At 37.4% G+C, this 20511-nt stretch overlaps 1 protein-coding gene across 1 annotated transcript in view; it reads left to right on the forward strand.

Annotated features, from left to right (window-relative positions):
* LOC310902999 (uncharacterized protein) overlaps window positions 1-20511 on the forward strand; it is a 322682-nt gene that overhangs the window by 49238 nt on the left and 252933 nt on the right. The window contains exon 5 of the mRNA XM_083845497.1: window positions 15322-15419. The gene's annotated coding sequence lies outside the window, so the exon portion shown is untranslated. The remainder of the gene's footprint in view (window positions 1-15321; window positions 15420-20511) is intronic.

Below are 20511 nucleotides of genomic sequence, written 5' to 3' on the forward strand. Positions count from 1 at the left end.
GTGGGTGCCTCCGAGAAAATACCTATCAATGGTAGTTCGGGGAAAATCTAAAGAAGGTCAGCCTAGCCGAGTGTCGATACAAGAGGATATCAGAAAGAAATAAGGCAATATCCTTTAAAAAATTCAAAGTAATGGTAAATAAAAAAAAAAAAGAAAGGAGGATGATAAATTAATGTAACTTAGGCCCTGCTTTGAGAGAACATTGAACGGGCTGATCTGCAGCGGTCCCTTGCAATGTAGGGCTTTGTTCAGTTCTGTGAAATACAAGTACGGTGTAGCAGACAAAAACAAAAAATGAGAAATGAGGCTGTGTTTTTTTTAATGCATCAGGAATATGATCCCTAAGGCAGAGAAAATTGTTTTACTTATCCTGTGCTGATACTTCTTGGGATCATGTCAGTTTGTAGTCCTCAAACCTGAATTTGCTCAGGGTGATGTACACACAAAAACGGATGGAAAGAGGGGAATACCCTGTTCAGTATTTTGGCAAAATGTTGTTCTAGGCTGAGGGGAGGTAGAGAAGAAGTATTAGAAGTGAGAGGGTAGTAGTGATAGAGTGATTGGATGAATGAAAAATTCTCCAGATTTCTGTGACCAATTTCTTACCTTGTTGTAAATGATCAGCAGAATGTGTCACATCTGTATGCCTGGAGCACTTGCAAAATGTGCTCATCTTTAGAAAAGAATAAGAGATGAAATGGGTTTCCCTTGGATTCTTAGAGTTAGTCCTTCCTGATTCCTCGTGCCACCTCGTGTGAGCACTACAGGGTGCCAGATAACTGTATGGGTTTAAGGAAGTGGCAGCCTGGGGCAGTTGTGCGTGTTCTTTTCAAAATAAACAGGTTCAGGAATTATAATTACAGGGTTCTGAAGATACATTAAATTTGATTTCCATGAGCAAAGCCTCATCTGTTTCCCCAAGAGTATCTGTGATTGCATGCACTGTGACATTCCTGCAAAATCAATCTTGTTCTGAAATCCATGTAGTGGAGAGAGGCAGATTTTCTTTCTGGAGCATGAGCATCAGTGTCTCTCTGATTCTGCTGCTTGCTTTCTTAGTGGAAGGAAAGATTCAATCCAGTACCAGCTGAGCTAGGTCAGTTGTGCTGTACTTTCCTGTGCCTATTATGGCTGCAATGGAGCTTAGGGACAAAAAGTACTAATTTTCCTATCTTGGCGCAAAGCTTACTTTTCTTGCTTAATGGTGGTGCAAACCTGCTTTCCCTTCTCACTTAAAACAAGCAGTGACCTTGTTGTGCTTTGGGGTGTGGTGAGTACTGCTTGTGTTGTTTGATTCCTCCTTGAGTAGGAGTAGTGAAGAATATGGCTGCAGCTGAGATGTGCCGAACCCATGAGTCTGGGATCCCATCACGGGAAGGAAACTCTTGTTGTTCTTTGTGTCCTTGAACCAAAGCACAGTTTTAGGACACAAATGATAGCTGTGCAGTGTATATAGACACAGAGGTTTTGCAGCTGAACTCCCACTACTGCAGGGGAAAGGATTTCTTAAGCTTTCTGTAAGTCTGTAACAAATTGGGGGTTGTTCAGCACTCAGGCGGGAGACTGCTGCTTAGCTCAGTTTTCTGTTGCAGTGTTTGGTCGAGACACATCTCTTGGTGTTTTCATTGTGTTAGTTACATTTTTAGCCTAATCAATATGGTACCAATCTCCTGTACGCAAAATGATGATTCCTAAATGAGATGAACCCTGTATGCCAACCCCTGCCTCCATGTTGTGTTTGTCCATTCAGCCCTGCTACTCCTCACTGTCAGGAGGAGCTCCTTATGCTGCCCTCCTTGATGATGGCCATAAAGCAACTTGACCATGCTGAGGCTGCTGAAGCTCTGGGTGTGCTGTCTGCAGTGCTGAGCAGCAGTACAGTGATGTGTTGTACTTCTGTTTGACTTCCTCTTTGTTGCCTCATGCTGTCTAAGCTTTCCAGAGCAAATACAGTGCTTTACAGGGAGTTTTGAGTCTTGGCTTTTATAGCACCTAGTGCTACAGTGCAGAGTGCTAATGAAAATGCTACCGGAATGGTAGAGGTATGGCCTAAATCCGCTGGGCTTCACTGGCAATATTGCCTGGAGATGTAGCCTTGTAACTGATAGTGCTTTCCTAGATTTTCCTACTGTGTTTGGTTAAATGTAATTTGTTAAGTGAGGTAATTTGGTAAGTGAGTAATGAGGTAAATGCTTAAATGAGATTGAAATGAGTAATAAACTGTCCTTGAGAATAAACTTGAAAAGGCTTGAGGACAAATGGCCCTTCAGGCAGTGTGCAAGACTGCATCAGGCAGTCCGACATACAGTAGGCACCAACATCGATCCGTTTCTGAATGTGAATGCCCCCACAAGCATCTAATAGCAAATAGTGACATGACATGCAAGTGAAGCATAGTTACACTGGGAAGCTTTTTGGATCAGGAATGTTTATTTCTTGCCATGTATATCATTGTATAAAAAAGGCATCTGCCACTGGGCAAACTGTAGCTGTAGTTTTTTGGCTACTGAGATGCTGTGAAAATGCCATCTGGGAAGCATGAAATAGAAGTCTTTGCCAAGTTATTATTAGAGTAACTGTACTAAAAAATAGTTTAATTTTTTGCCTGTTTGTGCTGTTTACATTGAACTGGCCTCATTACCTGAATAAATCATGTTAAACTTCTGTCAAGAGCACAGAAAATGCCAGAATGTTTGGGTATGGTCTATGTTATTTATCAAGACATTTATTTTTAAAATCTGGTGTTCGGTATAATGATCCAGGCTATATTCTGATTCAGGCCCATGTCAGTCTGGACATCCTTCTAAGGTTTTCAGTTGCCCGTTGCCAGTTCTGCAGTGATCTAGAAAGGTTTGTTTTCAAAATTGTTGACTGGCAGGAATAATTGTGAAAGGAAAACCAAGCCAATTGTTATTTTTTTTTTAATAAAATCAACTAGATTTAATTCTCTAAGTTGCTAATCAACTGGTTAATTCAGAGAAATAACTATCTCAAAATTCAATACATTTTAAAAACAAAAATTCATTTAGATTTAGAAATTCAAAATATTAAATTATTATAGAGAATTATAGAACTTGTCCAGAGGAGTGTTGTGGCTCTCACTGCTGTGCATGTAGGAGGTTACGGCATCAAAACCTAGAAATAAAGTTTTTATTAGTAGTAAACGACGGATGAAATATGTTAATATTTAAAAGAACATTGCATTGATGCACCAGGGCTTATAAAACTGTAACGTGGTTAGATTAAATACGTTGATGGGACATGTATCATGGTAGATTTCCCACAGTGAATAAAACCCAAGATCAGCAATTTAAAATTCTAGGAAGTACAAGAGTGATTGTGTTGAACTGAAGTAGGTTAATAATTAAGATCATTAACAACATCTAGTAATCATATTTAGGGAAACAGTGTTGTGTAATAATAATGCAAATTCAGTGTAAATAGCTTGCTTACTAACATTACAATTCAACTTTATGTGGAGATTATGAAGAAAATAATCACAGTAAAAACTTGTAACAAATTTAGATGTTATACTCAAAATTAGTTAAATGCTATTAAGAAAAAAAACACGTATTCAAAGTTCCTTTTCATAATACTTGATAGAAACATAGACGTTTGTGTCAAAAGCTATTTCAAGATTAAATGATAGTTAAAGGTCCAGTGCCTAGCTGAGGGTTGTTGCACAAACTACATGAACAAAAATGGAGGTTACAGTAATCACATTAGGATTTTCAAAATACTGTTGTGTAATCTGATTTGATAGAAAACAGTTTATCAGAGTAGTGCATATGATTTTTAGACTGAAAGAACTTCACAGAAACAGAATTTTATTGAAAGAAGCTTCATTAGGGAATGCTGAAGCATTTATGTTATTTATTGAATTAATGTCTGTCTCTGTGGATAATTTTTATTTCCATTCTGGTTAAACTGAAGGTTACCCTCAGGCAAGCTGATATAGGAGAGGAACAATCCTTTCCTCTTTTTATAGCAGCACTTAACTGATACTGAAGTTATCCATATCTTGTGAAACCAAGCACTTACACAGATTGCTCTGTTTACTACTTGACCTGTGTTTTAGGGATTGTCTGGAGGGATGCGGGAGGTAGAAGAATATGTATTGCAAAAAGAGTCCTAAGGTGTGGCGGAGAGGACATAAGACGGGAAGAGTAGATTTTTTTTTTCCCAACTGTAAGTTCAGCATGTTTCCATGCTTAGATTGACCTTTGAATCCTCTCTGAAAGGATTTGCAGGGGGATGGTTGGCCTTCTGGGGCTTGAAGTTGACTTCAGAGCTAACCATCTTTTTATCACTCCAGATGAAGATCACGGAAGGGGTTGTCAGTGGTAAATTGCATGTAACAATCCGTTTTTAATGATCTGGGCAGAGAAAACATACAAGCAAATAAAATGCCCTTAGTACAGTTTTAGGACTAATAATTGTTTTTACTAGTTTACTATGACTTTTGCTAAGTTACCACTCTAAAGTAAAAAAAATATAAATAAGTGTGGTACTTGAAAGTATGTGTCATTAACTCATAGTTGGTATATTTCTCTAAGTAAAAATACACAGCATATCCAAAGTTAGAGAGGCAAAGCATTTTGAAATTTATGGGAAACATATATAGAACAGGAAAGAACAAATCAATGCAAGGAATTACTATGCATTTCAATGCTCGTCTGTGAGTGGAGAACATGTTCATAAAAGTCTTGAATGTCTTTTCCCTTCTCTGAGATGAACACAAATACTCAGAAGTATATGCTGACACAGTTGGTGTTTGTAGCTTTAATACACTGTGCTCAGCAAGACAGTTACGATCTCTGTTAATTTTTGTACAGACCAAATGCAATATAAAGTATTAATTATTCAGCAGTGGGCCTCTTGGTGGATGCCTAAATTAGCTGGTGTCTGCAAAGCTAACTGGAGTCTAGTGAGTAGTGAGTCATGAAGGCAGCCCTCACAGTCACCTGGGGATGTTGGTTTCTTCCAAGAAGAGCATGATCCCCCTAAATGACAACTGAGGAAAGCATGGGTAGGTTTCCAGGTACTGCAGATGCCATTCAAATTGCTGCCTTGTGAATGATGGCCTAGAGCCAGGCTCTTATTGCCACAGAAAGCACCATGTTGACTGCTAATCTGCCTGACGAGTTCTACCATTCACTATATGTTTGGGGAATAATTTTAAAAATCTGAAGGTTGTTTTGTGTGGCCAACTCCTACATTAATGAACCCTGATATTACTAGGAATTGGCATCTCAGTGATATTTGCAATAGGTTAAGTTCACCACTTTGTCTATTTCCAATGATTAAATGCTGTTGGCACAGAAGTTTGAATTTATATGACAAGATCTTAATTTTCTCAGTATTTCAGCAAACCCATATCTTCAAGACCAAATTAAGAAACATTTTAAGTAGGAAAATTTTCTGTGGAATAATTCAGTACTGACTTTTTCCTTTTCACTAGGTGCTGGTTTGGATTTGAATAACAAGCATGTTTTAAAGCAGGTGGTTGCAGGCATTAATTTCTTGCTTTTGTTGACGTCTTCTTGCTCTCTTTGAGGTGTAACTTCTGCATTAGCTTTCCTAAATTGTCTTAGAGTTGGTACTCTATCCTGAAGGTTTCACATTAAGAATTTTTTGTCTATAAAAGGCTCTGAGTTGGAGTAATTCTCTTAAAAGATGACTGATGAAATAACTCACTTCTAAGAAGTAAGTAGGCATATCTGAATCAATGAAGAAAGACAAACGTGTTCATTAGCTGCTAATATTTCGATGAAACCCAGAATCTAGATGTACCACAGATCTGAGCAAGTAGGGAATTTCTTACCATGTTTAACAGTTCAATCTTTAGGCCCAGGTGTTCCTTATAGTACATTATTTTTACAGTGAACTGCACCGATGAGGTACTCCAGTCCCAGAAGTAATCAATATCTTTACAGACCCTTTTATTGGGCAATGCAGTCTGTGACTGCTGCTGATGACTTTAATGATTGCATGATTCATTTGTCTCTGCCCATTTTCTGCCTGTCAGGTAAGCTGCATTCACCTTTAGAGAGTTTCCATTTTCTCTCATGTAATCCTTGCTCTTTATTGCAGTTGGTTCAATAAGACAGATAAGAAGAGATGTCAAAATAGGAACTTGTAAGTAGCAAAAAAGGAGAGGAAGAGATTAATTTCTTACCATCATAAAACAATAAGAATTTTATAGGGCAACAGGAAGATCACTTCCTTGTTCTTCTTCCAAATAGCACATAGTTTTGTGGTTTTTTTGAGAGTAATAAAGATGATTCATATAGTTGATAAAAATCTGTCGCTCGGTGCAGGAAAACTTTTACTAAATTTGGATTATAACATTCAGAGCACACTTCATTTGAGATCACTGTTAAATTATAAAAAGTGTACATAGCTTAAGTATTTTAAAATACCTAATTATATTATCTGTATTCAAATACTCATGTCTAGCAAATGAAATTTTAAATATGGTAAAGTGAGGTACAGTAGTGAGACTTTAATAAAGAAGTCCTATTTCAAAACAAATACCGCTGTGTTCCGTATCCACCTTGGAACAAAACAGTTTGAATTCTTCCCATCTGTTATTTTGTGCTTTTCTAGGCATCCTGTGGCTACCTGCCCCCTTGTCTTCAGCTCATTCGTAGTTGCTTGATGCAATTTTCCAGCAAAGGAATTCCAAGTGAAAGAAAAATAATACTTTTGCCTGTATTATGATATAGGCTGACCTCACTCAGTACTCTCTAGTCTAGCTTTACTTTTGTAAAAGGTACAGACAGGTTTATCATTAGGTTACAAGCCTGTTGAACACCTACACAACTGATTGAAGTTTTGTTAATATTTTGACTAAATTTGTACTTGCTCTTTAGAAAAATGAAATTAGAGAAACTAAGGCTGCATGTTTTTGATGTTAGGCTAAATGTCCTGGAAGGGTGCTAAAGGGATGTTGTCAAAAATTGGCATCAGTTTTTTCAGGTCAGACTTACAGGTTTTTGTTTAAATCCACAAAATGTGGTGCAGTAATAAATTATTTTTAAATATATATGTATTTATTTATTAAACTCAAGGTTAAATGTATCCTTAAATGGTGTTAATTATTTTTCTGAAACTCTTTGCTGATTTATGATATATAACATCATTTAGCTACATTTCATATAGGTAAAATAGCTTTAAATTTCTAATTAAAAAAGATTGTAAACATTAGACATAATAAATTTATGTCCTTCTGTTCAGTCTCTGATTAGGCAGAGTTGAGAGTAATACATTTTAAAAAAAACCACCACCAAGTGACTAATAGTTATATAGTAGTTATTGACAGATCTTCAGTAGAGTAGAAGAAAATTCAAATTAGGACCAAAATGTGTCCATGTGAACACAAAGCTGTTGCTGCAAGAGGCTCCAGTGCTGTCATTGCTACACAGTCAGAATCCCTCAAGCCATAGTCACTCTTGAGCAAGAAACTGCTTTCCTAACCCTGCAGGAAGCCCTTCAGATAATCATAAAGCTGTAAGTGATAGTAATGGAGTATTTGACCATAATTTGAATCTTCTGTTTTAAACATTTGAATACTTTGCAATTAAAGATGCATTGTTTAGACCACAGGTTTTATTTCTGGCTGGCTATTGGAAGTGGGGTAGAAATCGGAGTTACGGTTTGTCTAGAGTTGGTACAAAGCATTCATGTTGTCTTTTAAGTTTCTCCCCTTTAAAAAATTTAATTTTGATTCTCATTTTGAACATAAGCGAGCATGATTTTTAGTAGACAGTTTAACTTGACTATATAAATTCATTATGGGTAGTTATCACACCCCAATAGGGTGCAGTTGCTTTTCAGCAATTTCCTGATTCAAATGATTATTTATATTTATACAAATCGACACTTTTTTTTTTTAAATAAAAATGCTTATTTTTCCCTTTTGTAATATTTTCCTCTGGTCATAAATGCTAGAAAATAGATATAAAAGTTAGAAAAAAAAATGTCAAGCTTATATCACAGTTTCATAACTTACCAGGAAATTATTGAAGGACTTCAGATGACTGTATTAGTTATTTTAAGATCATGTTGATGGCCATACACTTAAATTTTCAGTGACACCTGTTAGATGTGACTGTCAATTTAGTGTCTCCTTTCCCACAAGCACTAACAAAGATACGTTAGCAGTACTCTTTATTTGTCAGATGAAAAGGCAGGATTTTATTCTTTCCAGCACCCCAAAAAAACATATAAGAGCTTTTTTTCCCCACCACATCACCACATAAAGTATTTTGTGTTTTTTTTTTCTTTTTTTTCCCCGTCTGTCTTATGTAACTTTGACAAACCCAAAGAGACTTGGACCAAACTTTCAAATAATTCTCCTACACAGGACATGTCAGCCCAGAGAGAGGAAGATTCAGATGTGAAAGCTGTGTGACGTTAAGTGTCTCTTGTCACCCAGTAACATAGAAAGAGAATACAAGGAAAGAGAGTTTGGTGAGAATAGCTTTCTTCTTGTAAATACTGTAAAAAGTTTAAGGAGAGGGAATGATAACAGATGAAGAGTGGAGAATGGAGAGTTGTACAGTATGAAAGGATTAGGTAAAAGAATATTACTGTGGTCTAGGAGAAGGAGTTTCCATTTTATGTGCTGAACTTGCACTGTGTGACTCAGACTTCCTACAGTGGATGTAAATTAAGACACAAGATGGTAACTGGTAGATGACAGACGTTTGTGCAATGGAAAGAAGGTGGTGATGTAGTAATTCAAGTTTAAATAGACTACAGTTTCCAGTTCCATGTAGCTCTCATTTAATTACAGTATTTAGGCTTTGTTTGTTTGCTAGAATAAAGCTCCATTGCAGTATAAAGAATATTCTTTGTGTTCTTTGACATGTATGTACAGGGAAGTTCATTGCTACTCTATGTAGTGTTGAGGTCAGCATTAAGTTTGTAATTTATATTGCATGGTTTTGATTTGAGGTTCTTTTTCTGCAGCAAACTGCCAATTAGAGACTTCTGCAGAGAACAGTTTCCTAGCTGGCAGACAGATGTGGACATGGACACAAGACAAGTGTCTGGAGCAATGGTTTACCAAATCTAAAACATTTTTCCATGAAGGCAGAAGTGTATTGAGCACTTCTGAGGTGTAGAATCACTGTCAGAACTGTAGCTATGCCAGCTCTGCTTGCTGAAAATCCAGCCTGAAGTTTTCTCCCTCTTGCCTGTGAAGGCAGCTGAACACATTCTTATTCTTGTAACCTTTGAGTTACTTAATGAAATACTCTTATCCATTTCAGATTTTTTAGTTTGCAAGAGATTGCAGGCAGGATAGGATCACAGCATAGTTCAGGCTGGAAGGGACCTGGGGAGGGTTGTAAGTCCTTCCTCCAGCATAAAGCAGTCAGCTTTTGGTCTGGACTGGGTTGCCTAGGGTTTTACAAGTCAAACCTTAGAACCTCTGAGGATGGAGATAGCACAACCTCTCTGGGCTACCTGCAGCAGTGCTGGGCTGTATTCATGGGGGAAAAAAAAAAAATCTCCTTATAGCTATTCTGAACCTTTCTTGCTCCACCTTAATCCTGTTGTGTCTTACCTTCCCACTGTATGCCACTCAGCTGATCCAGACTCAGCTGTCTTACTATCTTCTCCCAGTCATCGTATTCTCCTTTATGCACCCAGAAATAGGTTTCGAATGGACTGAGTCCATGATTTCCCAGTCACTTAGTGAGGTTTTCGTTCCCCACATGAACCTTCTGACAATTTTTGCAGGTGTGTTCTCCAGTTGCTGGGCCCACCTCCCTGGTCACCATGCTTTTCCAGAGATTACAGGGTGGCCCTTTGAAGGACCCACTCAAGTTTACTCGGCACCCTAAGATGCAACCTGTTAGATCGCATTGGCAGGTAGGGATCTGGCTCTCCTAAGTGTCTTTGGTCCTTGTACATTGCTGGTAGTTCATCTTCTCTTTGAACCCTTTGACCAACCACAGAGCCCTTTCTGGAGAAGACCTAGGCAATGAGAGTATTGTAGCTCAGCCTCTTTTGTGTCTGTTGTCACTAAGTCACCTCCCTCGGTCATCAACAGGCCGACATTTTCCTAGTTCAGCCTTTTGCTGCTCATGTAGCAGTAGAACATGGGTGGCTCAGGGAGGAGGCTGAGAGGCTCTGTCAGAAACATTGCCTGATACATGAAAATTCCAGGGCTTTTTCTTCCAGTATCTAGTCAGCGTCAATGGCTGGTGGAGGCTACACAGACTTCTGATTTGATCTAGTCTGTTCTCTTAAGCAGCTGCAGCCTTCTGTTCTTTATAGCTTCCTATAAATGCCCAAACATCTCTCTCTTTCCCTTCTCTCTCTTTCCTTTCTTTGCATCATGCAACCAATAAGATAGCTACCATTGTGTTGTATTAAGGTAGGTTTTGGTCTTCTGCATTTCTTTCTAGCCTGAATGGGATTCCAATTCTTTTTGGTACTCAGGTTGTGAATATGAACTCAGAAAAGCCCAGCCTGGTTACTGGCCTGCCTCCAAGGGGGATGCCACTCAGTTTCACGTGAACAGGGGAGTTAACTGGAGTTTGAACATTTTCAGTGTATATTCTGGGTGCAGGCGGTGAACTCGTATCTCATTAAAAGTAGATATATAGAGAATTAACCCTCCCAGCTAGTTGAATCCAGATTTGTTACCTGCATCAGGCTAACTTAAGGTCAACAGTTTCCCGACGTAGGAAAAGCAGTTACATTTTATTTACATACATGAAAATTTGAGCCATCAGTACAAAGAAGGAAAGACCTGAGAGCCTTAGAAATACAAAAAATGATGCAACTCTAAGGATATAGTAATGGAAAATAATAGATAATTGAGTTAGTTAACAATGAGCTATAACTGAGTTAGCTTGTATGAACTGCGGGACCAGTTAAGCATCTACCTATATCTAGCAAAGCACTGTTAAAAGAGTGTGGCTGAATGCTGTATGGGTCAGGACAGGGCTTATCTTGCATAATGGATAGGCATTCCTCTGGAAAACACTGGAGAACAGAATTTTTGGCCCTGTAGCAGAAATGATATTGTGGCCCCAGGCATTTTTCTGTGTGAAAACATTTATTTACTGAAGCAATATTAGCATGAATGAGAGTGCTACAGATAAACTCTCCAGGCTGGGTTGGTTAGGATGCTGTACTAGGATATAGAGTATGGTCCTGTGATTGTCATTTCCTTGAGATCACCTTGCCCTCATACACCTGCACATCCAGCCCGTGCCCTGAGGCAGTGAACGTGCGTGTCTGAACACCTCTGAGCAGCGGAGGACATGTAAACTCTGTCACACGCATTTTGGGAGAAAGCCACCAATAGAAGCTCCTGCCAGTGCTACCTCCAGCCAAGGTTAGCCCTTTAATTTCAGTCTCTTTCATAACGATGAATATGTGAATTTGTAGGAATCAAATAGGTTTTTTTTTTTTCCTCTCAATATAGCAGATAACAAGGCTTTTTACTTTATTGCAAACGTTTTCTTTTTACAACTTCTTGTTTGGGCAGAAAAATAAAGCATTTATTATTTGTATGGATGTGTTATTTGCATAGTATGTTCACTGTTGACTTTGTTTCCTGACACTGGATTACTTAGTTTCATAATATCAGCAATTTACTGATACATTTTTTGGGAGTTTAATAAATAGATCTGTGCCAAGTGGTGTACAAAGTAGAAGAGATATTCCATTCTTTACTCCAGTAACAGTCATAATATAGTTACATCCATGTTTTAAAATGAATTCTTTATGTAATATATGTATATATTCTCTACAAAATAGTTGTTACTGTTTCTTCTTCATATTTTCTCACTTTCTTAATATAATTCAGTGCAATTATTTCCTAACATGCTGTGTGCAGTAACAATTACTTTTATGAAATGCCAATATTTACACCTGTAATTTCATGGCTTATAAAAAGTAAAGTATAGCTGTTTGTGTTTGAAGAGGACTAAAGCTTTGCACAGTGAGTCTGGAATAATTTCTTAGGCACTGCATTTTAAAATCTGCACTTAGCATCTTTGGGAGATGACAGTGATATATTCTCTATATTGGAAGACTGATTTTCCTCTGTTGTAAATGTGTCCCCAAACTGATGTAGTAAAGCACCCTATTCCATCATGCAAGGACATTGTTTTTGAGCCATGCCAGGAGCAAGAAAGGAAGTTTTGATGCATAAAATTTTGAAGTGAATTATGAGCTGCATGATTACAAAAGTTAAGGGAGTTAAATTATTAAAGTTACTCAAAGATCAGCCAGTTACAGAAGCAGTCACTTAATTCATTTGTGAACCTGTCTTGCTAAAGTCAATCTCATACATAATGAACATTTCTGAGGGAATAACCATAAAGCAAAATGAATATTGCTAGGTATCTAAACATAACAGGAACATTGTGAAGTAGCATTACCTTGTGTGGGGATTTTAATGTTTGGAATTTTTTTTTCTGTATTTGTTTCTCACTTGAAACTAGTTTTTCTCAGAGTTTAAAACAAACAAACAAAACAACAGCAACAAGCAACAAAATGCCAAAACTCTGTCCCTACTGCTTTTAGAGTATACTTTGTGTGATGTTTAACTCTGAGTAATCGGGTCTGTACGTATGTGTATAACGTTAAAAGGAAGTAGTGCATACTGATAGAAAATATAGGTAACCTATCCTGTCTGCTCATTTAATTTTTCATAACCATATGTAATTTCAAATAAAACAGTACAGTATTAAGTGAATTCAGTTGATGAGAAACAAAAAATGTATTCTGCATTACATGAATTCAGGATAAATGAGTAAACAGAAGAAATGATACGTACCCTGCTAAATTCTGAGCATGCCAACAGCATAAAATATAGATTCTGCTGTGCTGTATCATTCTATAGCTTTTTTTTTATTATTTTTATTTAAGCTTCTGGTAAAGTCCAACATAGAAATACCAATAATTAAAATGAGTTTGTGGGTCTTGGAGAATTAGCTATGGGTTATTGAGGTTGCCTGTGGAGGAGGAAGTGTGGAGGAGGAGAAATCCATGAGGAGACAATTAGGAGAAGGTGTTTTAGTTGAGCTGAAATCCACCATATTGGTGAGAAGCAATTCTGAATCCCAACCAGCTCAACGCAACGTTGTTCTGAACAGCAGAGATCAGTCAGACAAAACTGTGATTACTCATTTTTTAAGATGTTCAAACATCCTATAATACAACAATTTCCACATTAAAACAGTTTTATACTAATTTTTATGTGAAGTTTTATATAAAGTGGTTCATGACCGCTCTGCCTTCTAGAATGACATGAAACATCCTGGTTCTGTTCCGTGACCTTTCAGTGATGAATGAGGTATTTTGTCAATATCTTAGTTCACAAAGCTCACAGTTGCCAAAACACTACGATAAAATGGATGTGAGAGACATTACGTACTTCTCAGGGATAACAGTCATATTCTTGTTCTTTTTCTATTTTTCATTTTCCCTAATGGAAATCTTTGTCATGCTAATTTCATACCAAGTAAAACTATATTTGTAGGGAACCTGTTAGACTTAACTGCAGTTGTTCTCTTTAGGTATTGATGAGCACTGCGTAGCCCTGGATGTGTGTACTGTAGCATGTGAGACTAGAAATGGCAGAAAAGAAATAGTAAAGCTTAGCATGAAACACAATTACTGTGGACAAAAAGCTGAAGAAAGATTAAGGTGCATTGCAGGCCTATAAACAGAAGACTTCTATATTCAATGTAGAGCCACAAAGCATTTAAAAAAATCTTTGTACACCAAATTTAGAATGTTAATGAAAGGAGAATATATTCATTTTTTTCCCCTTTAAATCAAAGTTACCTCTGATTTTAAGTCAGTGAAGTATGTGAGTGTATATGTATTTCTCAAGCATGTTTAAGTTAATGAAAGCCACTTGGAGGTGCTTAGAGTTGTGTACATGCTTTATTGCCTTTCTGAGACAGGCTCAAATGTTTTCAAAATGATCATGCAATTACACTTGGTTAGATATGCATATAGATTAGAAAGCCTTTTGGTTTTCCCAGATATTCTTGTGAATACAATGCTTACTAAACCCATAAAAGTTGATAAATATAAAACAAAAAAATAACTACCTGAATTTGCTTTTTTTAGTTAGTGTAGTCTTATAGCTCTTAGTTGTTCTTTCACAGCCTGATTTATTACTATGGTAACGAGTATCTGCAAGAACTAATGCACGTGGTAGGAATGGAAGAATTTTGAAAAGAAACTGCTTAGCTTAAATATAGCAGATAAACTGGGATGGATTAGTTTGAGGAAGCCTTAGCACTTCCGTTGCATATCTGTTCTCTGTGTATAGAGTGGTTGTAATGTATTTTGCATATGTCTTAAGACAGAGTAAGAATGGTACTGTATCCAGACCCTTCCCCCACACTTTCCAAAGAATGGAATTCCTTGGTCATATTTTCCCCCAAATTCTCCATCTTTGTCATTTTTCTTTCTTCAAAAGAATAGCTACGTCAGATTTCTACTCTTCTGCACCTTTATGCAATACTTTTTGTCTGATGCTTGATGTAGTTGATAAAATACGTAGAATTTATGGTATCGGATTTTGAAAAAGCATTCTATAATAGGTAAAGGAAAGTTCTCACAACCTTTATTTGGTATGCTTCAGAGTGAAGATTAAGGCAAATAGAAACTTTCAGCTTGGTAACACTCTTCCTTCTTTGGTAAGATCAGTTAGGGATTTCAGACACCTGCCACTGCAGGGTATGACAGTTTGGAGTCACAGGCAAGTGACAAGCTGTTCCTCCGCTGGCTTTCCCACCTCAGAAGGGCTCTTCTTTATATCCAGGAACCAACTCATCTGGAGCCCTGGCGTGTGCCTGTCCTCCTATCGCTTGAGTGTGGTGGAAAAAACACCCAGACTCCCAAGGCCTGTGAGCCTGCCTGAAGTGGCACGTATCTAAAGTGCACATGCACATCGTTTTTTGTTGCTTTATTTACATGTGTGCTTTATAGCTTCTCAAAATCACTTGAGAGCACTCTCAAATTTAAAACAGATGGGATCCACCAAAGCAAAGTGTTAGTAGGTTCTGAGTACCAAGTTGAAAATATATTAGGAAATAGAAGCATAAAGCAAGTTCAGTTTAGCAAGAAATGACTCTTTAGTTACCTTCCCTGTTTTTGGTGCATGTGGGAAACTGATGATTGTAGTCTTACATTTGCTCAGTTGTTCTGCTTGATATATCTGATGGATAATAAATTATTAATATAGACAGAAGACTTGGTATTTATAGCATTTTTGCAAGTCACCCTCTTTTGACTCGAGCATCTATTTCAAATGTTCATCTTGTCTTACAGGATGCTGTCTTGAATGGATGGGCATACCCCGAGGATTTGAAACCTGTCACCTTTGTGTGGTCTATTTTTATTCTGCCAAATGGCAAGGCCTTCAGCAGGTATTAAAAAACAAAAACAAAGAAGTAACACGCTGTGGTTCAGTTGAAATTGGTGGAATTGCAGGCCTCATTAGTTGTAGCATTGGCCCCAAACACAGGCATAGCGTGTGCTTGCTTGTCTGTCTGCTTCAAAGATGCTGAAGCCTGAAGCTGTTACTGTAAAAGATTTCTGTGGATGTAAAGTTTTTTTCTGTTTCTATAGTGTTTTTTTTTATCAATGTGAATGCTAACTTCTTTTATCATGTTCTGAATTCTCAGAGCAACATCTTTTTGATGGCCCCAAATAGTTTGTCATGAGACTAAAATTTTACTTGCAAGATACTCTGCCAGCGTATCAAGAAGACAGGAAAAGCCCCAGGGACCTTGCAAAATTAGATGGCTACTCTGCAACTCACTTGGTGCCAAATGTTGTTCTTTATGGCACTGCTTTATTTGTGGATTTAATATTTTTCTAATCATGAGAATCTTCCTTTCCTTTTTGCTTCCCCTAAGCATTTTTTTCCACTTTTGTGCCACCAGGTTCTGTGTGAAAAACTGGCATTGGCAGGGTTTTGTGATCCAGGACTTTAATTAGAGTCATGAACATCAGCTGCCATGTGCCATGGAGCTTTCTGAGCCTTTGTCACAGATCGTGCTGAGAAGGAAGATACTTGGCAAATTTGTCTCTGGCACAAAACCTCCTGTCCCCGTTTGTAAATGGCAACTATCTGTAATGCATATTTTTTCAATCTCTCTCTTTTTATGTACGCAAAACAAGTAAACAAGAATGAAGTGCAGGAAGTAAACACCAGCATTCATGAAAAACACAACTGGTAACCTTGGAGACAGAAAACCAAGGGTGCAGAGCAGTTAATTTATTTTTGAGCTGAAGTTCTGTAACAGTCTATTCATGCTTTCTGTATAATGCAGATTATGAATTTCAAGAACAGTAGAAACAGTAAGACTACATCTTGCCTGTATATTTTCAAATACATCTCCTGGAGAGGAGAAACTACGTGGAATTGTGAAAGATCCACTAGGTTTCCGTGCTCATTGCATCCATCAGGCAGTGATTCAGGCTGTTGGTTTTTCTTTCCCTTTATATGTGGATTTAAATTGAGGAGGCACTGGTACCCCATAGTCAAAGGCATGTTTTAAATTTTGGATACAGAAGAGGCTGTGTTGCTGTAGGGAGAAGAAATACGTGCAATACGGCTGTTTTCTATAAACATGATACTAATGCCAGTCATTTTTGCACAGCACTGCAGATCTGTATTCCTGATAGTATTCAGAAGAGAATAATTACGCTTTTTTTTGCTTATTTCATCATTAAATGATAATTGCTTTTAGGTGCTTCTTAAAGTACCTGGGATATTTAGAGGAAGAAGTACTATTTCTGGTATTTCCATGATAAGGAAGAAGGTTTGGACTCTAATTCTCTACTAAATGTAGCCAGTTATGTGTTACTAATGCAAGTAGTACGATAGCTGATCTGTAATAAGATGAATTAAAATTCCTGAAATCTGCAACAGAACAAATACTGTGCACCTGTGCAATTTAAACGAAAATACGTCTCGTGTTAGTTATTATATGGAAGAGTGTCTGTGCTACTTCAGTCCCAGATTACTTTTTTTAAACTACATTCAGTATGTTTACATTTGCTCCCACGCTTCCAGTTTTTGCTGTGGAACAGATCTTAGTATGTACAATGCATGACCACTGCCAGGGCAAAGATAGAGATTTGATAGCTGGATTGGCAGATGATAAATTGTTTCTCAACTCTGCTTGCACATCTACTGTCATGACTACTGGGGATATCTAGGAAGTGTGAAGAACTGTGCCAAAACTGGCAATCATTCTTCAGTCTCACTGGGCAAACTGTCACTGAAGCTAATGGAAGTTTCACCAGATTATCAAGCCTTAGATAAGTTCATAACTGTTAACATCACTCAGCAAGGCTGAAAATGTCTCATGTATCAAGTATCTATACCTGTAAGCTCATCTGGCTACACCTGAATAACTCTATGAGTTACTGTAAATTTATTTGACCTGAGATAAGAATCTGACCTGAAGTTCCTATAAATCTTCCCCCTATTCTGAGCAAAGTACATATTTCTTCATTTCATAATGCTGTACGATGCTGTTTTGTTAGAAAGTTATTGAGCGATAAAGCTGGACCTTGAGGTATTTTCACGCTGAAGATGAGCTCTCTTCTCATGGTAATTTTAATAGTAAGACTAAATTCTAGTGTTGCCACAGCTAGTTGCATAATTTTCTAACTTGGTTTTGAGATTATAGAAAGCATGGTGTCTTATAGAGGGAAGAGGGTCTTCCTCCATTTTTTCTCATTATGACGTTTCAATTAATCATTTCTTCTTTCAGGAAATCTAGCTTCCTTGCTCACTTGAATTGGATATGCTCTCTGTTCTCCTATGGCTATATATATGTAAGGTTTCATGTCACACTCAATATGTATGAAAACTGTTCTACTAATTCTCATTCTTGTGCCATTAGGGATTGTAGCATTTCTGCTGTTTCTCCATCCTTGTAGACATATTCTTTTTCAGATGTTCAGGCCATAATCTGATTTGCAAACACTTCAGTGATTTGCTATCCATGTATTTTTCTGAGGATTACAGGGAAGAGTGGAGTTCGTTTTTGAAGGAACTACTACGCAGAGAAACACAACCTGGCAGTTAAATTAAAGGACAAATAGACTGGCAAGTGAACTACCCAAAAGCCTAATGGAGGCAATGTTTTCCTCTATGAAACCTAACAGAAGAATGAATCTGAACTTACTATAAGGAACTAGGGTTGTTTACAGTAGAAATATACACTTATAAAACAAACAATATTATTTTTTCTGTGTTTTCTTGTTAGTGCTTTTAGGTAGAGAATCCAGAAATATGCTCAATTTGATGGAGAAAATGACCCACATGCTGGCTGGACATGCCATCTTGTCTTCAGCATCTGTCTGCACATATTTCTGATTGTTTGAGGACAATGCACTTACCTCCAAAGGCTTTTCTATGTCATTCCTCAAAACTGCATCTCCTTCTGTCAGCATGGCACTTGAGAACAAGTCATAAAATGAAATTTTTCATCTCTGCACATTCTTTTTTTTTAAATAAAATCACAGGATGGTTTGGCTTGCGGGGAACTTAAGGCTCATTCAATTCCAACCCCCTGCTATGGGCAGGGAGACCTCCCACCAGCTCAGGCTGCCCAAAGCCCCATCCAGGCTGGCCTTGAACACCTCCAGGGATGGGGCAGCCACAGCTTTTCTGGGCAGCTTGTGCCAGTGCCTCACCATCCTCAAAGTGAAGAATTTCTTCCTAATATCTCATCTAAACCTACCATCTTTTAGATTAAAACTGTTACTCTTTGTCCTATCACTACACGCCTTGATAAAAAGACCCTCCCCACTTCTCCTGTATGCCCCTCCTCACCTTTCCTGTATTCAGGTTGTACTCAGCATTCAGATGTTCTGAGGTTATTCCAACTTAGATTTTTTTTTATTTTTTTTGTTGTTGTTGTTTTTGAATTTGATCTGCATTTACAGCATGACTCAGTGCCAGGTATATGGTAAAAATATAGGCACTGGGATAATTTTTTTCCCCAGGAGTCAGCTCTGGAATGAAGGTCATTATGCTATCTTGTGTCATTGATTCACAGAGATAGTTGGTTCATCCATAAATGAGCACTGCATTGCAATTCTTCCAGAAATTAAAGTGTAAATCATCACAAAAGAGATGGTGCAACGATGAGGATAAATAGTTCCTGATGATGTAATCTCTATGGGAACTTTCCACCAACATATAATCTCCAGGAAAAGACTGGGGGAAACGTAGAGAGATTTAGACAAACAACTGTGGCCAGAATCAGAATCTGATCCATCAGATATGATGGAATCTGGGATAGGAAAGGAGAATGGAATTCAGTTCAGATGTGTTCAGTCATAATTATTGAAAGGCTGAGATAAAATGGGCATAGTGGCTTGTTGGCAAGGCATGGATAGTGCAATGAATAGCGAATAGTCTAGTGTGCTAGGGATGTATGTGAGTTGTCCCAGGGAAGAACAGGAAAATATGGGATGGAATTTATATTTCAGTATATTTTTAGTGTTTTGGTATGCTTTCATGGTTGTGAAATTGTTTTAGGGGGGAGATTAGCCACAAATAATAATAATAATAATAATAAAAGCAACCCATTTTCAGTTGATTGTGTTAACATAACTAGCCACTATTTTTCAGTTTTTGGATACTCAAGTGGTAGTAAAAAGTTTTAAGCGGAAACCTGTATATGTCATCGAAAATGGGTGATAGGAGATTTTCATGCATATTTAAAATGAAAAACAACCTCCCCCCCCCCCCCCCCCCACTACAGACAGTAATTGTTACCATGGGCATGGAATATGATCAGCTATTATGCTTTTGTACTGAAAAGCAGAACATTGCAGAGTGACACTTACAGTGCTCCTGAGCAGAAATGTTTCTTCCTGAAGCCTCCCATTTTGTTCAGGGAAGTAACAGCAATGTTCTAGCTAATTTACAAGTGCAATTATCAAAAATTATACAGCATTTAACTGCATATTTCAGGGATTTAAGACTTTTAAATCATAGAATATTGTATTCAAACACTCATATACCTTCCAAGTAATGACTATTAGAGAACCATATTGATAAACACGGAGAATAAACTATGAAATCTCTTCTCAGTATTACAAAAGTATTTGTAGCACCAAGATTTCTTTCTACTGTATGTAAATTGCCCCGTCTTCATTTTAGTAGTGGGTTTATAAGAAAGAACAACAAAAGAAGAGTTGCAGTAGGTGTAAAGGTAAGTGTTAAAAGAACCAGGTATTGTAGTGTGAGAAGGATTTATTAATAAGTAAATACTGATCACATTAAAAAAAAAAACAGCGATATAACAAAAAACATTCTATATGAATTTTAAAATGTACAAGTTTTATAGTATTGTGAATTGCTTTCAGAGATAATATAATCATTTAAGATACACAGACGTAAACACTAATCATCAAATCACTAATGAGAGAGAAAATAGTGAAATGAAATTTCATAACAAAAACAAAAGAAAAAAATAACATGATGAA

This window comes from Anser anser (assembly GCF_964211835.1).
Source record: "Anser anser genome assembly, chromosome: 7".
NCBI lineage: Eukaryota > Metazoa > Chordata > Aves > Anseriformes > Anatidae > Anser > Anser anser.